This window comes from Vicugna pacos, chromosome 5 (genome assembly GCF_048564905.1).
Source record: "Vicugna pacos chromosome 5, VicPac4, whole genome shotgun sequence".
Lineage (NCBI taxonomy): Eukaryota > Metazoa > Chordata > Mammalia > Artiodactyla > Camelidae > Vicugna > Vicugna pacos.
This window is the reverse complement of record NC_132991.1, coordinates 26,209,267-26,221,682: the sequence shown is the minus strand read 5'-3', so window position 1 is coordinate 26,221,682 and position 12,416 is coordinate 26,209,267.

The following is a 12,416-nucleotide window of genomic DNA, read 5'->3' as shown; positions in this document are numbered from 1 at the left end:
ATTCTTAATACCAATTCTTACATCACTTCTAATGCAGAAGAATGATGGGACCAGTAGGTGTGGTCTTGCTCTCTACACTTGGAGGACCTATGCTTTTTGTTAAGGGGAGGGCATATACAGAATCTAAGCAGATTTTGTACTAGAGATGAGAGGCTTGAGAGTCATCTGACTAGGCCTCTAGATTAGAAGACATGATGTGTGGGTAAACTATCTTACTGCATCTCCCAGAGGAGTTAGTTTCAGGCCAAAGTATCCCATTGCTATTAATACCTGGTCATAAGTCCAAGACTCTTTCAGGTTGTCCCTAAGTAGAACTACAGCTTTATGATCAGAAACAAAAGGGCAAATTTTGTGTTTCTAAAGACAAAGTTTTAGTAATATTTTCCCTTCAGGGTAAGTACTTGTATCCTCTATCCATCCGGCCTCACAGCCCTTTTTCATGATATCTTCACCCAGATTTCTCAGGTTAGGGATGCCTTGGAAGTAGGTGGAGGACTTCCTTAGGGTCTGGAGAAATCCAGTCAGAATGTTTGGGGTAGATGAGGTGCAGTCTCTTTGGAAGGGAGTGGTCTCTGAAGGATGATGGTTCTCTCATATATTGAAATCTGCAACTCTTTGGAGGGATTAAGAATATTTTCCTATGTTCCCTAATTTGGTAAACAGAATTCCAATTCACCCAATTGTTCAAATTAAAACCTAGAAGTCGCTCTTAACTTTGTTCTCCATTATCCCACATATCCAATCAATCACTATGTCCTACTGATTATTCCTTTCTGCAGATGAATCCACATCACTCCATCTCTCTCCGGCACTTTTGTCAGTACCCTAGTTCAAGCTGCTGTCACTCTTGCCTAGATTACTGCAACAACCTCCTAATGACCTCATCACCTTCAGTCTCTTGTCCTTTATTCTTTTCTTGCAACCACAGCCAGAGTGACAATACTAATCAGATAATATTCCTTTGCTTAAAAGATTCCCATGACTGTAAGATAAAATATAAATTCTTTCAGAATGGCATGATGGCCAATTTTATGTGTCAACTTGACTGGGCCACAGAGTACTTAGATGTTTGGTTAAACATTCTGGGTATGTCTGCAAGGGTGTTTCTGAATGAGATGAACATTTGAATTGGTGGACTGAATAAGGCAGATGCCCTCCCCAATGTGGATGGCCCTTATCCAATCAGTTAGAGGTCTGAATAGAAAAATGGTGAAGGAGAATTTCACTTTCTGCCTGTTTTTGAGCTGGGACATCAGACTTCTCCTACACTTGCACTGGAGCTACACCACTGGCTCTCCTGGGTCCCAGCTTGCAGACTGTGGGACTTCTCAGCCTCCATAAATATGTGAACCAATTCCTTATTATCTATCTATCTATCTATCTATCTATCTATCTATCTATCTATCTATCTATCTATCTATCATGTCTCATTGGTTCTGATTCTCTGGACAACTCTAAGACACATTGCTTATAGGATCTGATCACTCTAGCCTTATCTCTCGTCATTCTCTCACCTGCATTAAATGCTCTGAATTTCTGTACCGTGAATGGAAAGTCCTGTCTCTACACCAGCAGTTCTCCTTGGTTGTGTATTAGAATAACCTGGGGGGGGGCTTTAAAAATTATTAATGTCTGGGTCCCACCCCTAGAGAGTATTATTTAACTTGTAGGAGTGTAGCAGGGAGTTAAGAAAATCTTCCCAGGTGACTCTAATGTCCAACTTGAGCTAAAAACAATAAGGCTTTACATATTAGTCTGGATTTTCATTCCCTATTCTGTTTATCATGCTAATATTCACTTATCCTTCTGGTCTCCATTTAAAAAACACTTGCTCCAGAAGTTTCCCTTGACTACCATTAGACTATGTTAGTTCCCTCTTTATGTATTCCTCTAGCATTCTGTACTTCCCCTGTCACGCTTCTTGTTATATTTAATAGTAATCATCTCTTTAATCTTTTGCCTTCATCACTAAAATGTAAGTTCCACAGGGTCAGGAACTGTGTCTGGTTTTGCTCCATATTCTACCCCAGCACCTAACTTTTGCATTTGGCATTTATTAGTAAATATTAAATTGAAAGCATAAACACATGTAAATATATACAGCAGTGTACACTGAGTAAGGTTCTTACTTGTTTTGGGCAGTCCATTTGGGGAGATTACTCCAGCATGCTCTGGAATTCTCAGCCTCTTTCCAGAGTGATTACCTTTCAGTAATTGTACTCCTTTCCTGTCAGGGACTTGTTTTGGGATTCAGTCTTTGGGACCCATCCTTTCCAGTTACAATATTTCTCTAGTCACCAGGTCTTCAGGATACCTCTTTCCCATCCCTGACCTTGATCTGTATCCTATCCTATCTTCAGTTCTAGCCAGAAGCTTGCCTCAGAATGCCTGTGGGACTATTCTCAAAACAGACTTGTTCAAACCTCTACCACTTTCAAATTCCGACTTGTAAGTTTGGGGTGGTTCATAGATGATTCTGGTGCACAACGTGGTCTTTCATGCTTTCTAAGTGTATGAAGTGACTACTAGGAAATCAAAGGGAGTAATGAAAACACATCTGGGTCTACATGTTAGTGGGAGAAAGCCAAAGGAGGAAGATGTTGTCAACAACTTCTGCCCCTCAGCTAAGGCCTGTGCCCTCATTTGTACCTGTGGCACAGTTCAGCATTCCTAAGTGTCTTTTCAGTAATTATGATTCTTCTGTTATTGTCTAGTCCAGAAAAGTGACTTTATGATGGCTCTATCAGAGGGTTGGCAAGGCCTTGGCAAACCAGGGGTAGAGATACTTGGGGCTGGTGAAATATTGTAGGGCTCTCCAAATTATAAACAGAGCTGACCTCTTTTGGGTTTCATATCACAGTAAAGTTTTCCTCCCAGCTGCCTAACTGAGGCTGTCTTCTGTCAATTTGCAAGGAAGGGGACCTGGCACTTTGCTATGGTGTCACTAAGTGTTCCACTTTATGTAACACAGGCTTTAGAACATTGCTCTTAAATATATGTTAGGGTTGGGTTATTTAAAGCTCAAGACTTATGCTGCTCAGACATGAAGCACAACACTCTAACATAGCTTTAAGTTATACAAATTGTTTCTTCTCAGTTACTGCAAGAAGCTTTGTTTTGTGATATTGGCCTAGGGCCAAACAGGTAGCGTGATATGAGTAGGCAGCCCTCCTACTATCTTTCAAGTTGAAGGCTTCAGCCAAGTGCTGTTCTCAAACATGCAAACGGGGTAGAAACAAGTCTGAGGAAAGACGTGTGGGGTGGTGGCACAGTTTGGTTACAGGTAGTCAGCACCTCACAGGAAGGTAGGAGACTTTGGATCCAGGCTTGGCCGCTGCTTAGGGAGGAAGTCCACACGTTCTCTGTCTTCTATTGTCTGCTTGGTCTAAGAAAAGAGCTAGACTGGGCCATCTTTTCTAAACTTAAATTTTACTTCTTAAAAACTTGATTTTAATATTGGTATACATGCATAAATAACAAGCATCAATGGACATCATGTATCTTTAGCCTCATGTCAACCAAGTCCCTTTTTTCCTCAGAGATTTAGTTAATTAACTTGGATCCCAGTCAGTCCCAAGTCATCGAAAGTCCAGATTCTGCCATGATTTCTGTCATTTCCCAGGCTCATCATCCTGTCTCTGTTTCATTACCCTCATTTCACTGGGTGCAAACTCAGCCTAGTTTACATAAGAAATCCACTCACTCCTAGCATTTTGTAAGCTTTTGTAGAACTTATTCATAACTGGGGAGAGGGAATATGGAGAAGTCATTTCCTGCTATGCACCACCTCCTGCTACCTTCCTGGCTCTGTTCTCCTTCTTCCCATCTCCATTCCTGCCTCCTCTTTCTACACCCTCTGTCTCCAATCTCAAATCACCCTTTTTATGCAGAGTAGTTCGGTCTCTGGGGACAGTAGAGAGAGGTGGGGTTCACCCTTGATCCCTAAAATTGTAGGTGAAACCTCAAAAGACTTACTGTTGTTGTGATTCATCCTTCCTAGGGAGCAGTCTTGGTTACAGATAGATTTTCTCTCCCTGTTACATACCTGTTTGAAATCTTACCACTAGCTCAGGTTTATCATGCATATGTATACAATGGAAACTGCAGAAATTTTAGAATGTACAGGTGGGTTCTCCTGGAGGCAAGCTGTGTGATGTTATTAGCCCAGAGCTATATAAAACCACCAAGACTTTAAAGCTTGAAACTGCATTATTTAGGTGCAAAAAAGAGAGTGATTTTGAGGAAGAGTGAGAGAAGAATCGAAATCTTTAGGTATAAATGTGCAACTTTCAAAGTGAAAGGTGGGAAAATATATACATCACCCTATGACTATTAATAAGAATACTTTACAAAGCACTCTGAGTCCTCAGAAGAAAGATGCTACATAAGCACAAACTTTATCTCATTATTCCTAACAGCATGCCTGTGAGAGGAGAGCCAAAGCAGATTATTCCATTTTAAAGATAAGGAAATGGATAAAGGAGACAAAACTTGTCCCCAATGTCATCATTATCTCTGTTGCAGAGGCCTGCCAACCCCACCTTAGTGACGTGTCCTCACCCAGGTGAGCTTCACTGATGCATGATATTTCTTCACTGCAGGAGGCTGTTCACCACTTCTCCTGTAAGTCTGACCCATCCAACCAGACCGTGAGCTCCTTGAGGGGAGAGCCTGGGCCCTCTATCTCTTTCACATCTCTCCCTCTCACTACCTCCTCCAGAACATCAGGGACTTAAGTACTCAATCAATGCTTGTTGACTGATGGACAATCACTGTGGTCTGGAAGTGACAGTGGTTTAACTAGCTATATTTTCCCTTTCAAATCATTTTCCTTTTTCATATTAAATTTTAAATAATTACAGTAATGTAAACACCTTGTTTTTGTAAAAAAAAAAGCATTTTAGACATTCCTTTTGTCTATCATCTTCTTCCCAGATTAATGATAGAATTAAGGACAGTTTTTAGTAACATATATTTGGAAAAGAAACTACATGTACATAGAACAAAATTCAAAAGGTATTGTAAGAGGATAATCTCTCTACTCTTTTGAGGGCCACTTAGTTCCCCTTCCCAGGGGCAATCACCATTACTAGTCTGTTATGTCCTAACAGGGATGGTCTATGCTTACACAAGCACGTAGACATGTATAATTTTTTAATGTGAATGGTAGTATATTATAGACATTGTTCTGTACCTTGTTCATTTTGCTTAATGACACACCTTGGAGGTTGTTCCATGTCAGTATTCATAGTTGCCTCATTCATAGGATTTCTTTATATGTATATGCCATCATTTCTCTAACTACTCTTCTACCAATGAACATTAGGTTATTTTCCATGTTTTCATATTACAGTGTTACTATGAATGTTTTTCTACATATACCATATTGCATATGTGTTAGCATATCTATTGAATAAATTCACAGGAGTAGAATTGCTGGATCAAAGAATTTGTGCATTTAAAATTTTGATGGATATTACTAAATTGCTCTTCATAGAAAAAAAGTTATGCCAGTATACATTTCCGAACACAATTAAAGACAGCATGATATATTTTAGAAAAGTCAAATGAATGAGAAGAAAATGTGGGAAAGGTATATACATCAGACTGTTGCATGGTAGCATGTCCCACTGTAGATACTAATGGCAAATATTCGTGTATAGAGTTTACTGTGTACCAGGCTCTGTTGTGAGCTCTAAGATTCATTAGCTCAAAACAATTCTGTGATTGTTACATGATTTTATTCGAAGGGACTTTAAATTAGTACCTTTCTTAACAGCTAACGTAGCTGTTACAAAAGAAAAAAACATTTATTGAATCTCTCCTGTGTGCCAGAAATAGAGAGAAACACTTCAAATCTATGTTATTTAATCTCATGAGGGAGGTATTATTATCCTCATTTTTTTTTTTTGATGAGGAAATCGAAATTCAGGTTGAGTAATTTGCTTTAGATGTGCTATGAAATTAAAGAAGGCCTCTTTAAGTCTTTCTACTATGCCACACTGGCTTGTGTGACTTGGAAGATTGAAAATACTCAATTTAAACGACATCTTTCTAAGGAAGAAGGCTATGAGTCCAATGGTACTGCACAAGGGAAGATGTCCAAATATATGTACTTTGAACTTGTCTGCAGAAATAGAAACCACCTGGTAACCAAAGGATATTTTCTGATGTAGAAATCTCAACAACATCACTCTCCTCTCTCAAATAGTGAGGGTCTTAGATACAGATCTGTCATCACACATTATGACCCTGCTCAAGAAGGAACAGATTTTAATCTCAGCATCATTTTAGGAATTGGCAATTTAAGGAAAGGGAACATAAGGGAGTAGAACACAAGTTTCATTTTCACATTAGGATACACAGCTGAGCTGAGACACTATCAATGACCAAAATTCAAGTCCTGTGGTTACTGCTCTGATGAAATACTGTGGAAAGGGGAGTTTCACTTCCAGATAGATTGACCACTAACAGAACCAAGAAAACTCAGGCAATCATCAGTCAGTTTTTCCCTACTGAAGAAAACTGGCTATGGAACTTTTGCCGGAAGCCAGGGATGGCAACGTGTGTCTTCCGTGAGTTTGTGTTCAAAAGATGGTGGTGCTGAGGCATTGACAGTACCTTTTTAATAAGCGTATTTTGCACAGAGAACCTTGATGAGTGGCCACAATACTATCAATTAGCTGAGTTCAATAAGTATTTACTGTGTTCCTGCCAACATGAGAATAATTTCATGATGAGTCAGCTGGAAGATACATGATGTATGAAATATAAATTATTGTCTTTATGTATTATATGCAGAGGAATATTTAGTCTAATTATGCAGATAAAAAACACATACACATGAAAATCTACAAGACAGTCCTCCAACAAATGTTCATTCAGAATCTACTATGTGAAAGGAACTGAGCTAGGTTCTCAGGATACCAGGATACTCTCTTTCTTCAGAGAAAAAGAGATAAGGATCCCTGCCCTCCTTATTTAAAGTGTAGATGGGGAGACAGATGATTGAATAGTTACACCAAATGAGAATTACATAAACTCTTAGAGGGATTCAGAGAAGTTATGTTAGGCTGGGTTGGTAGAAGAATGCTTTAAGTAGAGGGTAGATATGAAAAGTCAAAAGTTGCAGATGATCATATATTTTTATCATTTTTCTTCTAGGTGGAAGAAATCTAGTAGAAAACAGGTACGGAATTATAAGTGCTAATGATCAAATGTTTCCGTCTTTGTTTCTTCTAGGCACGTGGAGGATGATACTTTTCCACCCTTTTTGTAGTTAGGCTTGGCTATAGAACTTGTTTTGGCTAAAGCAAGCAAAACTGATATGTGCCTCTTCTTGCTAGAAGTGTTAAGAGCCACACACAATTAACCATACCTCATGGACACATGTGTTGAGAGGTAGCCTCTGTCAGTCACGGTCCCTGAAGGATCATAATGAGCAGAGCCCTCTGGCCCTTACAAGGATACATCGTTGAGGTTTTAACCAACTAAGATTTTGGAATTATGTTTCTAAAGCCTATCCTGATTCATGAGTGGGCTTTCTATTCATTTAGTTTTTTGATGAATATTTATTGTGGAATCTAAGCACAATTCTTAGGGGCTAGGAATAAATCATAAAAGAATATATACAAGTTTCTTCTTTTAGAGCTTATATTCTAGTTGCAGGAGGATTAGGAGATGAAGCTAGAGACAGATAACAAACAAGTAAACAAAATAACTAGTAAGATTTTAAATGAAGATAATTCTGAGTGAAATAGAAAATACCTTTTTAATAGGGAAAATTTTAGATAAGGCAGTCAAAAAGGACCTCACTGAGAAGAACATTAGTAGTTAAAATCTGAAGGATAAAGAAGAATCAACCATGTGAAAACACAGTAGAAAGTTTTCCTGAAGGAGGGAACAGCAAAAATCCTGAGATCAAGAAAGAACTTAGCCTATGTGAGAAACAAAAAACCTTGTGTGCTCTGAAAGGTGCTTATAGGGAGATGAATGTGATACCAATTGAGATTGGAGAGTCAAGAGCCCAATGTTATAAGCTGCAGTAAGAAGTCTGAATCTTATGTTAAGTAAAATGGGAGGTCATTGCAATATTTTAAGCAGGAGAGTTATGTGGTATTATTTATGTTTTAAAAAGATCACTCTATTTGCAATGGGAGAAGGCTGAGCATGGATCCAGGAAGGCCACATTCTGAGAAATACATCAACATCCCAGAAAGGTGTGTTTGATAACTTGGTCTAGGGTGGCAGCCATGAAGATGGAAAGAATTGGGCACTTTCAAAATATACTTTGTACAACACACAGGATTTGCTGATGGATTGTATGTGGGTGGACATTAAAGATGATGTCTAAATTTTTGGTTTGAGCTAAATGAATAGTGTCATTTACTGAGAGGGGGAGGGCTGGAGTAGAAACATGAAGGAGATTGAAGAGGTGAACTAAGAGTTCTGTTTGGATACATTTAATACGCATATTAGACAACAAAGTTAAGATACCAAGACAGAGTCAGGGTTTCAAAGTTAATGTAGGTGTTAAGCCTGGAGGAAAAATAAGGAGTCATCAGCAAATAGATACTTAAAGCCAGTGAATAGATGAGGTCATCTAGGGAATGTATATAGATGATAGGAAAAGGAGAACCCAGGACTGAGCCCCTGGGCACTCCAAAATTTAGAGTCTGGACAGAAGAAGAATCATGACAGAAGACTGAGAATGAGTGACAAGTGAAATAAGAAAAAAAGCAGAAGAGTCTGGAGTTCTGGAAGCCAAGAGAAGAGAGTTAAGAAGGGAGGAATGGTTAGACATGTTGACTGTGAGGTGGATAATATGAGAAGACAGATATTTTCACTGACTTTGGCACAGATTTGTTCTTAGTGAATTGAAAAGAGGAAATTCAATGGGGCTGGAAGCTAGATTGCAAGAGGTTAAAGAAGGAATGAATGTGAAGTGAATAAACTGATAAACTGTAGAAAAGTTGTAAAGGCAAGCAAGGAAATGGTCTGATAGACAGGTGGTAGACAGATGATGGTGCATGTGGACAAGGGAGATTTTTTTTTAAGGATAAGAGGTTCTAAAGCATGTTGTATGGTGATGGGGATGACTCAGGGGAGAGAAAGAAAGAGAGGGAGAGGGAAGGAGGGAGAGAAGGAAGGGTAAGGAGAATAAGAGGAAGAAGATGAAGGGCCCTTAAGTACAAAGTGCTTGAGAGCATAGGGAGTTATAAGCACCAGTAGAAAAGAAGGCATTGAATTTGACCTCCATGGGTGATTAGAATATGTGTGGGCTGAAAGGAGTGGGAATATCACTGGCAAAGATGCATTTGTGGTACTTAAGATGGTATTTTGGTATAAAAAATTAGGATAGATTGACTGAAGCCAGGGCTTCATTACAGAAACAGTAGTACAAAAGATCAGAAATACCTCATACAACTGGAGCGTTGAAAGGAAACGATCACTCACTGCATGAATCTGTCCTACCATTGCCCTGACAGACACCTAATCCAGCCACTGCACAAAGGTGAGGGCAGATTACAAAGATACCAATATTTTAGTTAGCTTGGGGACTATTATTTAGGCCATAAAAAGTCAGGGTGTATTTTGAGAGCAGGAGGCTTGATGAAAAGCGCTTCACAAAGGGGAGTATTTAGGAGGACAGGAGCAGAAAGGCTGTGGAAGTAGAGAGGCCAAGTGGGAGGCCTGTGGGAAAGGGTCAACAAGAGTGGCAGCATTGAGACTGTAGATTCAGGGAGGCAATGTGACAGATGACTTTAAAGGCTGTAAGAGGAAGCATTTAAGACTGTTGGTATCTGGGAGGAAGAGCTAGGAAGGGGTGAGGGTAAAATGTGATTAATATTTTTAAGCTTAGAGAAGTTGTAAACGGAACAGTGTAAGTCAGAGATACTGAACAGAACTTGAGCTTTGGAGATGAGTTTCTCATAAGTGATTTTTGAGCCAGGGAGACTAGATGAATTTGTACAGAGAAAGTATGGAGAGAGAAGAACAAGGCATAGAGGAGAAAGAATGAGTGAAGGAGACAGAAAAGAACAATGGGATAGAGAGCAGAGTTTCAGAAAGTGTTCCTTAGGGTCAAATGCAACAATGAGAGGTAATTAGACCCATATTGAAGATCACTAATACTGTATCTGCTTAGCTAACTGAGTGGTTTCACAGTGTTTCATTTCTTTTGCAAGTTTCAAAACTTTTCAATAATTCTGAGGTAAGAAAAGGTAAGTATTCTCATTCTCAGAAAATAGACTTGGTCAAGGTCACATGGCATTTCGCAAAATGAGATTCTCAGAGCAGCAGCAGCAGCAGCACTACCTGGGAATTTGTTAGAAATGCAAATTCTTGGGCCCCATTCCAGACCTGCTGAATCAGACACACGGGGTGTGGAGTCCAGCAATCTGTGTTCTCACAAGCTCTCCAGGTAATTCTGATGCACACTAAATTTGGGAACCACCAACTTCCATACAGTCAGCATTTGGTGGATGGAAAACAGATGCCAGAGGGTTAAGGAGTGGGAAGTGAAAAAGGAAGGTAGCTGGAGTGGTCACTTTCCCCAGTTTAGGTCTGACCTCATTTCCTGGAGTTGTGGTTGGAGGGTGTTCATTCAAGAACTCTGGATTCTGCTTTCTCAGTACTATCTTGACTTCCATTTGACTATAAATTGCTATGTTAATGCTTTTGTTCAGTGCTATTATATTTGTGAGAGCACAGACTTTTATATTAAAAATCAAATTTTATTAGTGTCAGGAAGGACCTCATTAAAAAAAATTCTCAGTGCCTAACATGGTGATCCATACTCTATCGTTTCTTAATAAAGACTCACTAACATCTTCGTTCATCTAGAAACTACAATGTCCAGGCATAATTCTGCTATGGCTATTTAGTACAAACATGAAAAAAGATTCACAGAACTGTCTGGAGCAAAAAGCCTGAAAGCAAGATGGGAACTGGTCTTGGGGATATCTGCTGGTCCTGAGAATCAATGAGAATTGACTGATGAGAGATGACTGTTAATTTAGCACAGGTTAGCTAATTAACACAGAGTTAGTTCAAGGAGAGGACTTAAGAAAAATTCCCCCTTTAGTGATTTTGTCTTTTCTATGGAAGAGAGTAAACAGATTTAACATACACATTTAACATGAATGTTTCCTATCTCTGCCCTTTTTTATCAGTCAGACTTTCCCTTGTACCAATGTCAAATGGGTAGTCTACTTTTTGAACTTGGACAACCAGCTATTGACCACGCAACCCTAAATTGTTGGCCTCATCCTTCCCTCCTTGGCATCAATGTCATTTCTCTTCTTGGCTCCAGGCTCTAGCTGTGAAGCTTCCTATCTCTTTAGAATGTAAGGTATCTGATTTCCTCTCTCTCCTTATAAACATGATTCTTCAGTACTTAGACATAATGTCTTTGGGTGGTTTTTTTTTGGTGTGTTTGGTTAAAAGAAGGAAGTAAATAGATTTTGAAGGTACCACTTCTGTGCATCAGTTGTTTTTCCTCCTTCTATTTTTGATCAGGTATGTCCTCCATAGTCCGAAAAGTCAGCCAGGGTAGGAACTTCCACATTTCCTAGTCCTCAGATAACTTCTGCCTGAGAGAATTTTTGATTGACTAACTATGGGGGGAAAAAAACCTCTAAAAAATGCTTTTGGCAATCTTCAATAGGACAGATGGAAATGTGCCTGGCAGGGTTTGATGTTCTAGGATGAAGTTTCCATCATCTTTTGTCTAGTCACAGAAGGTACTTTGGAGTAAGGAAAGGAAAACTGAGTTTGATGTGGGCTCATTTGGCTAGATATATGCTAGTCGGACATGCAGGTTTTTGGCATGGCTGCCTAATGTTTTCTGTAGTAAATGGGGAGTTCAGTGAGCAGTTGATGAAGAAAATATAAGACCTCAACAATTGCAGCAATGAAAAGAAAACACTAAAATAGGAAACCAAAACCCACATGTGTGCCTATAAGTATCTATAAATGTAGACAAAAGCATACTTATGGGCCACACCAGAGCCACAACTTAAAGATCTACATTAGATCAACTAAACAGTGAATGCTATTGGCAGATTCACTGGGCTTAGGGGCTGAGCAAAGGTGTTCTGCAGTTTGCATTTTTGATATGTTGTTAATTAATTAAACACATGCAGCATTCCTGTGAAGTGAGTCAGTGTTCCTTATTTCACGTGTGAGGAAAAAAGGACAGAGAGGATAAATGACTTGCCATTTTGCCAACCAGTAGCATCTCCCTAGCCATATTGCTAGAATTTCCAGTGGGGTTCAAAGAATGACTTTAATTTCAAAATTAGTCTGGGTTCATGCGAGGCCACTTAGGTGAAATTTCCAGGTCTCTGAAGTCATTCACTTGGTCCTGCTTGGGAGGTTGATAACGGTCAGTCTACTAGGGTCTACTAGGAAGG